The 12,240-nt window shown below is 39.3% G+C and overlaps 1 protein-coding gene across 2 annotated transcripts in view; it reads right to left on the bottom strand.

Moving 5' to 3' along the window:
* The window catches only part of stat5a (signal transducer and activator of transcription 5a), a 50,859-nt gene extending 43,745 nt beyond the window's left edge, over positions 1-7,114 (bottom strand). For both annotated transcript variants that reach the window (XM_085351781.1, XM_085351779.1), the window contains exon 1: positions 6,965-7,114. The gene's annotated coding sequence lies outside the window, so the exon portion shown is untranslated. The remainder of the gene's footprint in view (positions 1-6,964) is intronic.
* Between the last annotated feature and the right edge of the window lie 5,126 nt (positions 7,115-12,240).

Here is a 12,240-nt window from a genome sequence, read left to right as displayed (position 1 = left end):
TTGAACACAGCAGTGATGGCAGCAGCAGTTAGGTATCATGCAGTGCTATCTAACTGTATGCCAATATAAGCCATTCAATATAATTGATTGCTGCAATGTACCTAGTTTGCCTAATTATCCTTGCCATTGTCACTTCAACGCTGATCTATGTGATCTGTCTTAACCGTAGCTGCGAGTGGAGTGGAGTTTACTTTTAGGTCTTGAACTGCTACAGAATTCGGGCAATGACATGCTTAACAGCAGCTCTCAAGATGTTGTAAACGTTGTAAAAAAAAAACAAAAAACACAACAACAACAACAAAAACGTGACTGTAAGAGGCAAAAAAAGGCATGAAAAATGATGTTTAACAGCATGCCGAGACCTGGCACTTTCTTTCCTGTCTGCTGTCTGCTTCCTCTGTGGTAAGAGATGCGGTCACCTGGCCTCAGGTTACAATGCATTTCAGGGTAGACACCTAATTAAAGTGATATGTGCTGGGATGTTAAAAAGGGCAGCCCTAGCATGAGCTGAGGAGGATTGTGTCTTTGCCAAGTTTAATACTAGAACAATAACAGATCTAATAATAATAATTTTAATAACAGATCACACCAGAGAAAGGAGTCTACAATAATGTTATGCTACGTAATACTGATATAAACAATTGAATTCTTACTGCAAGACTTTATATTGACACAGAGGAAGTTTCTTTTCTTTGTTGGTTTGGGTTTTTTTTTTTTTACATTACCTGAGACTTTGCTGCATTAAAATGCACTATCTGGTCCCATTAGAGATTTCCAATACAGTTACCGTCTTTTTCCTTTGCACCACTACTGATGTAGACATTCAACCAGCTGATACATACAAATATGTTTTCAGTGGTCCTCTGGGTGATGATCTATACTCCTCTTAGAAGTAGGCCAGCAGGTCACCTGTATCAGGTCACGACCCACAACAGAAATAGCATTGCTGCCAAAAATAAACAGTTAAGACTGCAAACTGAGATTTAATAAAAACTTTTTAGAATATGAAAAGGTCTGGTGTATAATTCTGTGTCTGTTGTACATCATTTGTCAGGACAAAGTATACTGAAAACTTGATCAGTTTTATTATGTGCGCTTGTTAATTTGCTCGTTTGCTCATATTGGTTATGTTCATACCTTTGCACTTCTTACCAATTCAAACGACAGAAGATTGCACTACTTATCACAAATATTGACAATTTTTAGTGCACATTTTTGATAATTAAACAAAGCATCTATTCCTCTCTCCGCGTTCAAGACTTCATATGATACAATGTCCTTTAGGGCACAACTAAAGTTATTCATCCACATAATTCATGCATGAGAAATGAAGCATGACTCAGAGCCTAAGGCATACATAAAACATAAAAAGAAGCTGTGCAGTGTGGGAGATCAATACCAAGTGACAACATTGCAATAAGCTTTCACATGTTTAAACAACTACACTAACACGGCAGCAGCACAATGAGAAGGGTTTGCATTTTTCTATATGTTATTCCTGCGGTTTTTGCCACAAACACAATTTTCTCCAAGTTAAGAATCCATTTACAAGAGCTCACTGATGTCAAAGTCTTTTTTACTCACTCGGATTCCTAAGCTGCCAACCCTCAGCTGTGTATGTCTCCCTACTGAAAAAGTAACAGTCTGGATATGTCTGCTGAACACTTGCAACATTTGCTAACTCTAATAAATTTACTTTGGGGGGAGTTGGAATATATTTGTCAGCACTTGTAACATATACTATCACGAGACATAAAACTAATTGGATACTTAGAATCTTATGTGCCAGACGTGCCTTTTGCTCCTGTGTGTTTAGCCTCCAAATGAGTATTGTGTAAACATGAGAAAATGATTAATCCAGACCATTAATCTGTTAGGTGTATTCTGGATTGAATTCTGTTCGAAATCGTCTTACGTAATGTAAAATAAAAACAAAAAATTGGAAGTATGCTCAGATTACACTGCATGCTTGCATTCACTGGAATTCAAACAATGCATGTACCTTGCTATTACGACTTGTCAGTGCCTTTTTTGGCACAGTGCAAACTTACGAGTAGTCATTCTATTCTTGATGTGTCACTGAGATAATAACCCAGAGCCTTATCGTGTTTCTTCGTGCATACAAGGTTTGACCATCATCTTCCCCCCCCCCCCCCCCCCCACCTATTCAAAGGACTGAAGAAAAGACAAGTCATTTTAAGTTAGGCAAAATGAAAGACAAAAGAATAACTGATAATGGGAGGGCAATTGTTGTGAAACTGCTGATAAAATCCTGCAGAAGTAATTAGCTGATGGAAATCAAATGAGTCTTGTGTGAGGCAGGCAGGGATCATAGCGTACATGCTGTGGATGCCAACAAACAGCAATGCCATTCGACAGATGGATCAGAGCACTCCTGACCTAAACTGGGCTAAAAGCTCATGGTCACGTGACTAATGGATTAGTGTTAGCCCAGCTGAAGGAGGACGTGGTTAGCAAGCATGTCACCACATGCTTCCTGATCACTTCCCTTTGAATGTGTTTCCCCTTTCTCTTTCACACTAAATCTCCCCTCATCCCTGTTTGTCTGTAACTGTTATTACTACATTACTAAATGGCTGGGGTCACGTTCATTGACACACAGTTGGATCACAAGCAAATGAACTTCTTACCCTCTTTCCATTCACGTAATTCTTCGGCACACTTTCTTCCTCTGTTCATAGTGACAAGAAGCTCCACGCTTATCACAATCATTAGTGTATAATTGACATCTTTGACACCTCAGCTCTGACTCACCAACTCAAATCAAAACCACTGCCCTATTATTCTCATTTCCAGCCACTCATGAGGTCAATGCTTAGAACAAATCCTTTGTGATATCCTTCCTAACTAACCTCACTACTTACGTTAATGTTTTTTCTATACTTGTATGAAAGTGGGGATGGAAAAAGGGAGAGGCAAAGACAAGCTTAAGGATGCTTTGACCACACGGCACAGTTGGCTTACAGGACAAAACACTGAGTTTTCCTGTCTCCCCTGCTGCCATCCCTCTTGCATCAGGGGTTCCTGTCAGGGACGGCGTGTACCAGCCAACTCATGCCTGGCCAACATGCCATATTTCCATGTCAACTGAATGTCTTCCTTTCCAAAGAAACTTAGGAAAAACTTCCATTCCTATGCACAATGCACAGGAGCAATGTAGGGAGCAGGCAGCATAGCACAGTTCTTGCCAACAGGGTTAAAGGCTAAAAATACTGACCACTATTTCCTGCAGACTGATTGAATTTTTTTCCATGACTGAAAGAGCAGAAATGGAAAAATGGCTAAAAATATTACAATTAATAGAAATAATAATAATAATAATAATAAAACTAAAAATGACAAGGAAAATAGTCTTGAGTCATACACTGAGAGGTGTGAACATCAACAACATATGAAATACCAAAACATCCACAAATTATAAACATAAACAATTCATATCTCCACTTCCCTGCCTTTAGGGTTATGTTTTGAAATTGTTCTTTCCCAAATGCAAAGGAGCTAAAACGAGCTAAACAATTATGACAACAGCTGCTCTTTCACCAACTGATTCTAAAAAAAATCACCTCGAGCCAATTTCTAAATTAAAATGAGGCACAAGCTACCAACTCCTGCTGCTGTATTGAGATGAGAGAAGTCAAAGAGAAGTCAAAGAGTAGTCATAGCGTCTTCCAGAAGACATTATCACAGAAGGATGGTGGCATTATCACAAGGCTCAATTACTCCGAGCCACAAGAAGCAAAGGCAATGTCATCCCAGTTGTCAAGAAAAAAAATGTTACAGGTTTATCGAAGGCAAAAATTATGAGGTCTTACTGGAGCAACAAAGTGACAAAAGATAAGGGGATGGTATAATCTTTGCAGCTAAGCTCATCTGCAGTTCTTGAAAATGACACAAATACAACAAAGAAACAGTGATATTTTAATGTTGTTTGTAAGACGCACAAACTGTAGACTTGGTACAGAAGGCATTCCTTTGGCAGCTTTGTTTTGACCTTTAAGCACTATCCTTTCATGCTTTTGGGAAATTAAATATCAACAGGAAAAGCAAACAGTGACAAAATGTTCTGTTTGACAGCAACAATTGGGAGAGCTGAAATGAATTATGGAGGCACGCTCAAAATGTCCTTGCACCTTTTAAATTTGTAACTCAATTTTTATGTGAATATGGCAGTTAGTACAAAGCTGGCATAGAGCACTTATGTTACGGAGCAGCTCTTTCACCTATTTTCAATCTAGTCCTTGCATCTGACCATTTTCAAAGTAATGTGTTGTTGTTTTTTTTTGTTTTTTAAGCCACTTAACACTGACCTATTACCGTAATTGTCGGGCTATAAGCCGCTACTTTTTGCACAAGCTTTGAACCCTGCGGCTTTTAGTCAGGTGCGGCTTTTCTATGGATTGTCCATGAGCGGATTTGTTTTGTTTGTTCCGCTGTTGTACGGCACTACGTTGCCTGGCGGAAGGATCGGAGTTCAAGAGTGGTATGTTAGTCACATGTCCATCCGCCAGGCAACGTAGTGCCGTACGAAGTAGCGCGAAAAACAAACTTCAAAGTAGCGCTACGCGTTCAGCTGGAGGCGTGGATGATGAGCGGCGATAAACTTGCAAAAAGCAAGTTATGCCCAACTCCACCACTGGATTCTGACAGCGTGGGAAAGTGTGAAAACATCCACGATCACCAACGGATTTCGAAGGGCTGGACTGCTGCCTGATGGAGAGGAGGCTCTTCAGAAGGTGTTCGACTCTGACACTGACAATGAGGATTTCTTTGGTTTTGAAAGTGACAACGAAAGAAAGGAGCTGAGAGTGGATGATGAAGCCACCCTGAGCCTGTTCGTTTCCGACACTGGAGGAGAGGACTTTGGTGGTTTTAGTGCGCAGGAAGAAGAGAAAGATGGTGGTGAATGACTGACTTTTCTTCTTGTTAAAGCCGTGTCACTGCACCTGAGCCTAAAAGGTAGTCTGAATCTATTTTTCTGGTGTGCTGTAGGTTATTGTTATGTACTACATTTGTTACTCATTTATGAAGCACAGTACATGTTTTGTACTTGTAATTACCACTACTTGTACACATACCCTAAAAGGTTATGCAAATATGTACCCATAACTTGTTTTTCAAAATATTAATAAAAGTGGTGTGTCTCCAAACAGCCATCTCTTTCCTGACAATTCGATTTGTGCATATTCTCTTACATATGATAAGTCAACATTGAAACACCTGCGGCTTTTAGTCAGGTGCGGCTAATGTATGTACAAAACAGGATTTTCCCCTGCTTTTAGCTTGTGCGGCTAATATTCAGGTGCGCTCTGTAGTCCGGGAAATACGGTAATCATTCAAGCATAAAAAGGCACCTAACTCAAGGGATGAACCAGTGTTGCATCTACACATAACAAACAACTTAGTTAAATTATACCTTTGGGTACTTTGTTACTAGCAAAGTGCCTAAAGTTTAATCCCACTTTTTTCTTTCTTCAACACCAACAAGTTGATTCCCAAAGAGCTATTAGCTATAAACTTGGTATATCTCTATGTGGTGTGCAGTGTGTCTTAAAAAAATTTGAGGAAAACAGATAAGTGCAAGATAAAAGGCATGACAGGCGTAAAAAAAATTACTGAAAGCAGATGATGTGTGAAGTGTCCACAGACATCAGGAAAGCACGGTGGAGGATAAGTCATGGTTTGGCACTGCATTTAAACCAGTGGTGCTGGGGATCTTGTCAAAATTAATGGGAATTATGTCATCATCAGATTTTGATCCACTATGCAATACCATCTGGATTGCATCTGACTGGAAAATGCTTCATTTTTGAACATGACAATGATCCCAAATACACTGCCAATGCAGTAAAAGCATACCTGAATAGAAAACACACACACACACACACACACACACACACACACACACACACACACACACACACACACACACACAGTGGAACACTATCAGTCATGGATTGGAATCCTGAGATCATGGACATCAACATTATTTACGCAGTGTGGGATCATCTTCTAAGAGAATGGAACAAAAAGGCAGCCAACATTCAAAGAAAAGCTTTGGAATAGTCTTCGAGAAGCTTGGAGAATTACTCCTCAATACTATGTAAAGAAATAAAAAGAAAGCTGCTTAAGAGAGTTCAGGCTGTGTTGACGAATAAAGATGATCATACCAAATATTGACTTTCAAACTCAGAACTGTTTTTGCTGGGGGGGTTTTGTTTTCTTTTTGCCTTATGTCTTATGCACTGTGATTCCATTTATGTTTGCACGTTTCAGGAAATTGCTTCACCCATTTCCTTAAAAAAAACAAAAAAAACAACAACAACAACTTAAAGAAATGAGGGGTAGCTCAAGACTTTTTTTTTTTTGCTCAGTAATATATGCGAGGCTGGAAGGGATAGTTGACCATAGACAAAACTTAAAGCTAACCATGACCGCGCGTCAAAGCCTGCCATTACAGCAGCGAAGATGAAATGGTTGCTTGCCATAAATAGAGCTTTACACCTTTAACAATATACAGGCATCAAAAAGAAAGAGGGGGGGGGGGGCAGAGATAATATGCTGAGTAGTAGGTCAAGATGACAGCAAACTCACTGGCTCGACAGAGACGCTGTCAGCCCGAATTTAGAAATATTACTGGGAATGTTCGCGCGCGCAGGGGGACCTGCCTGTTGATTCATCCGCGTTAATAAAGCCCCAAAAATTAAAAAAAATAAAATAAAATGTGGAAAAGTAGCCTACTCCAGCACAATTCATATCACTGCCATCCAAATTGATTCACAACGTCTGCAGACGGAGAAGCGCTGCCGCACTCGCAGTTTGTTTACAAAGCGCTGTCACAATATTCTTTCGCAACGGGCACCTTCAGTGGGACAAGGCGAGGACATTCACCTCTTCGGGGGGAGAAAAAGAAGCACATTCAAGCGAATTAAACTGTCACACTCACCTCTGTGGATCGACTGAAGTTGCTGTCCTCTTTCATAAAATGTGGGGTGAGGCTGCAGAGACGTGTGCAACCTACAACATGGACCTCTCCGTCAGTCAGTTCCCAACAGTTCGCTTCACAGTTCACTGCGCGCGCTCTCTCTCTCTTTCTATCTCTCCCTCTGTGTGTGTGTGTGTGTGTGTGTGTGTGTGTGCGTATTTCTCGCTCGCTGACAAACCACCCACTTCCGGCGGTTCTTGCACGTCTGTCAAGAGTAACAGTTTCTACTGATTTCTGCCCTGATGACGGATTTCGGGAGGTTCTGAAAGCGTTTTGACATTTAGTAAATACACACATAAAATAAATCAGTTACAGCTGTGTTCTCCATGTTGAAACTTCAGATTTGTTATTTTATGTGCATGTTTCATCGAGTCCGATTTTATAGCTAGGGTACTCAACACGGCGTTTAATTTCAACTTTGGAACAATGCTTTGGGTCACGGTACATATTGGATGTAAAGATCGCCTGCCTAAGAACCAAAAATACCAAAGGAAATAACAATAATAATCAGAGCTCTTCTCTGCTGCACATTATACGTGCAGATCCGTTGGTTAGATTTTGCTTAATCTCCCACACGATAATAAGTCTCCCACAAATTGAAGAATGGCGACACCTGCTGGTGAGAATTTAGCATAACGTTCTAAAAACAGCAACAACAAAGCGAAAGAAACTTAAAAAAAAAAACCCGTATATATTGTTTGCATCATTCATATTAGCATTTAGATTTAACATTTAACATTTAGATTTAACATTTAGCATTTAGATTTAACATTTAAAATCCTGTTTTAAATATGAAAAGTTACAAATATTTTACTAAATGTTGTAAAAAATGACTCGAAAAAACATGTTTTTGTAAGATTTAGAGCTAAATGTGGAAAAATGTTGCTGTTAATTTCGGCATGTTTCAGTTTACAAACGGCGCCCCATACATTCATAGCTGTCTGTATTTTTAGTATAAGGGCTTAAATGAATATTTAAATGTACTTTTCTGAAACTAAACTGCCCCGTACTTGACTAAATGTTTCTTTATTATCAATTTAACAGGCTGTGGTCTGAGAGGCTGAGACAAACAGGAGGTGGCAGAGACCAAAGATAAACCTGCCACAAATAATTAGAGGACAGTGTGGCCTCGGGGAGCCATCTAACAGAGAGCCACACATTATTGTGTGACACTAAATAAAGAATACGGTAACATCAAGTGAACAGTTGCTCATCACTGAAGAACAAACACTTGTTCATTTTAAGTGTATCATAGCTACTTTATTTATCTCATAGATAAATAAGAAGTACCAAAATCCATATATTCATAGGTTACTGCATGTGAAATACTGTCTTTCAACTACTGGTCTGAAAATGCTGTGAAAATAATGTAGAAAAACCTTTAACATTTAAGTCATTCAGTTCTTTCCGTGTTTTTAATTCAAACAAAAAAAATAAAAGAAGAAGAAGGAGGAACTATCAGATAGTCTATCAGCTATACATTGATGAATACTTCCTTCTTAAACATGATTTTTTTTTTTAAATCCAGTACATTAATTGTAAAGATGTATTCTTTACCTATGACTTAATTTGAAAAATTCCAGAGTTTGCTTTTCAGTTGTAGCTGAATATAATCTGAGAAATCCCCTGTGATGCTGTAGAAATTAATGGCTTCATTTTTTCACCTGCTTGTCAGAGTGTCATCATTTTTAGCACTCTCTCTCTCTCAGACACACACAGACACACACAGCAGCCACCACACATACAGCTTCATTGATTCTCCAGATTGACTGGCTGCGGTCCAGAATTGAAGGGTGACAGTTGCTTCCTGAGACAGCTGAGTCAGCAGCTGCTGTCGGTAATAGCTCTACATCGTAACACCCCCTCATCTCCTCAAACCAGCCTGTGTTCATTTCCTATCCTCAAGGCTAACCAAATATACACAAGACAGAAAGTAACCGAGTGTGACAGCATGGCAGAGACTTAGTGATCTAGAATATACCTCCTTCCTTTGTTTGTTTTGCCGTCTCTCTCTGTTGTCATGTATTTGCAATTGGGCCCTTGGGAATCCAGGCGGCGGCAGGGCTGTTGTTCACATTGGTATTGTTACACTTGAAGATGCAAACAAAACAATGTGGGGTTTCCAGGCAGGGAAATCCAGCAATCATGTGCCGAGAGATCGTTCATCAAAGACAGAGTGAAAAACTCTCATATTGAAAATGGGAAGTAAAATAACAGCTCATCTCTCATGAATTCACAGAAGTCTTTTTTTATGGCTGTATAAATGTACAATAGGTTGCTGTTTGTCACAACTGTTAAAACCTACCTTGGCACAGTTTCATTAAAATATGTTCAGCCCTTTTTAGAATGGTTGCCTAAGTTTGTCTTATTTATTCATAGTGCCAAGCAAATAAATACATCTAAAAGAAGGAAAGAAACATAAGTTTAAATATTTTGTACAGCCTAATGGTTGTTTTGGATTTATTCATGTACACTAACCTACTTACACTCAATAAAAGAGTTCATCAAATGCACTTCGTTGTGTTTTTTTTTCTTCATCAGAAGAGGGTTCAGCTGTTTCGTGGAAATTTAAAACACTTATTTATTGTCTTTTTTTATCTGGAGTTTGTCTTTGTTTCCTATGTTATTCTTGGTTTTCCTTTAATACTGGTACACTTTGAGTATATTTTCTGCAATGACGTCTCACTTGTTTGTGGGCCTGAAGCAGTTCCTGGAATTTTAAAGCCAAACTTATTGGACATTGAAATTGACTCGTAAACATGTTTTACACATTTCCACTGTGTTGGGTGAGTTTTCTCTCTTTATCTGTAGTAGCTGGACTCATCAACTTTGGCTTGTGACTGTTTGAGTTGAGTTGAACACCATTAATCTAAACCATTGATAAATAATGTTTATATCAGAGTCTGTCCCTACCATGTGAAAGTTTCAGCAGTAAACAAGACTCATCAGGCCAATCTTCTGTTGCCCGAATTGTAGCCATGCTTCCCTGTTTTTCATGGGCAGGAGTGGCACTCAGTCTAGTCTTCTACTGTTGTGGCCCATCTGCCTCCAAGTTTGATGTGTTATGTGTTATGCATCGCTTGATTTGGTGATCACTTGAGTTGCCATCGCCTTCCTATTAGCTCAATGTATTGAGGGTATTCTCCCGTGACGTCTGGTATCAACAAGATATTTTTGCCCACAGAACTGCTGCTCAGTGGATATTTTCTCTTTTTCAGACCGCTCTGTCTAAACTCTCGAGATGAGTGTGTGTGAAAAATCCCAGTAGATCAGCAGTTTCTGAAATACTCACATCAGCATCTCCTGCAGCAGCAACCAAGAAACATTCAAATTTACTTCCTTCCCCAATCTTACGCTTGATTAACTAACTTAACTTTAGTAGGTCATCTTGATCATGTATATCTGCCTAAATAGACTAAGTTGCTACCATCTGATGAGCTGATTAGATACTTGCATTAACGAGCAGCTGAACAGGTGTACATAACAAGGTGGCCAGTGAGTGTGTACAGCAATAAGAAAACTAAAAACAATACACAATTCTATAATGAAGGGTCTCTTTCATTTTCACAGCAGAAATATGCTTACCAAGGTAGAGAGAAATCATATTTGTTAGTAATTATAATAAGATTGAACTCTGTTCTCTTGAAATGTCCCAAGTTAGAAAACTCTGACCTACAACCAATACACACAATAGTAGTACAGTGAAACACACACAATTCAGTGGAAGTCAGCAGTTACTAACGCCTGCTTTTTTATTACACACATCTGTGTGTACTCCACATTCCTTCAGTCCTTCAAGATTGCTTTTATAGCTTACCCAGTCGATGCAGCATATACGTCTTTGTAAGTGCCCCAGTAAACTTATTACAAGCAGTTTAGTTCATGATTAAAAAACCTAAAGTTTAATTACAGAACAAACCTTTACAAAACACTAAACTATCAGTATTTCTGAATCTGTCATGGTCATGGGTCTGTGACCCAGTGTTTATGTGTTTTTTGGTTTAATTCATATTCTTTGATTTAGTGTTATTCGTGGTTCTGTTTCCTCGCTCTTCCTAGTTTAGTCATTTGCATTTCTAGTTTTTAGGTTCTTGCTCATTGAGTCTGTTCCCTTTTGTGCTCTGGTTGTCCCGTCTGTGTTCTCCCCAGCCCGTCATGTCTCTTGCCCTTTCTGTCTCTTCAGTCTGTCTTGTACCCATGCCTGTTTCTCCCTCGGTCCCAGTGTCAAGCCCTTGTCTCTTACTCTGTAATTCAGTGTGTTTCCTGTTTTATTTTGACAGTCTCTCATCCTGTGTTCAGTGAGTTCAGTTTCGCTTCCTCCCTCGCTCATTGTGTCTGATTACTTCCAGCTGTGTCCCCTCCTGTTTTCCATTCTTTCCTTATCCTCTGCGTAATTATGTCCTCCGCCTTGCTCTGCTTGTTGTCGTGTTGCTCACGTTGCTGTGTGTCTCCATATCTATCTACATATATATATATATATATATATATATATATCTCGCTTATGCACCCTCGGGGGCGTCTCCCATTTCGACTTCGGGACTTCCAGGCCATACTCGGCACAGATATTTTTGTATACTATGACAGCCACATTGTTTTGGGGTTCCATGTATGCCCCGCCTGCTAGCATCTTGCACCCTGCTTTTATGTGCTGGACTGTCTCAGGAGCATCTTTACACAGCCTGTCTTGAGGCGCCGGTATATATTAGGTTATTTAGCAACAGATAAGTAAGCTTTGAAAAGAGCATCATAGAAAGGCAGAATGCCTCAGAAGCAAAGACGGGAAGAGGTGTACAAATCTGCAGAAAAGAGCGTCAAACAATTTTTGAAATTGTCAATTTCAGAATAATTTCCCTGGATGTGAAATTGTGAATACTTTTAATATCTTCATAAGATTGCAAGAATCTGGATAAATTTGCATACCAGATTCAGTTTTGGATCCCTCTGATCTTCAGGCCCTCAGGCAGTACTGCAATAAAAACAGACAAAATTCTGTGTTTTAATCACTGGAATAAGTCCAGAAATCATTGTCTGTGAACACAGTTCACCACAACATCCATCTTTTTGGGACGAAGTCTAATTTAAAATAGACTGAGACAAAGTGGAAAATTGCTCTGTGGTCAGATAAATCAAAATCTGGAATTGTTTTTGGAAAAGAACGTCATATACTTGAGGAGAAGGATCATCTAGTTTTTTATCAGCGCTCAGTCCAAAAGGATACAGTTTTGATGGTAGCGGAG

This window comes from Diplotaxodon limnothrissa, linkage group LG4 (assembly GCF_057381915.1).
Source record: "Diplotaxodon limnothrissa isolate DT_005_m linkage group LG4, D_limnothrissa_male_GT1.1, whole genome shotgun sequence".
Taxonomy (NCBI): Eukaryota; Metazoa; Chordata; class Actinopteri; order Cichliformes; family Cichlidae; genus Diplotaxodon; species Diplotaxodon limnothrissa.
Note: the sequence above shows the minus strand (reverse complement) of the source record. Positions and strands in the feature narration are given on the sequence as shown.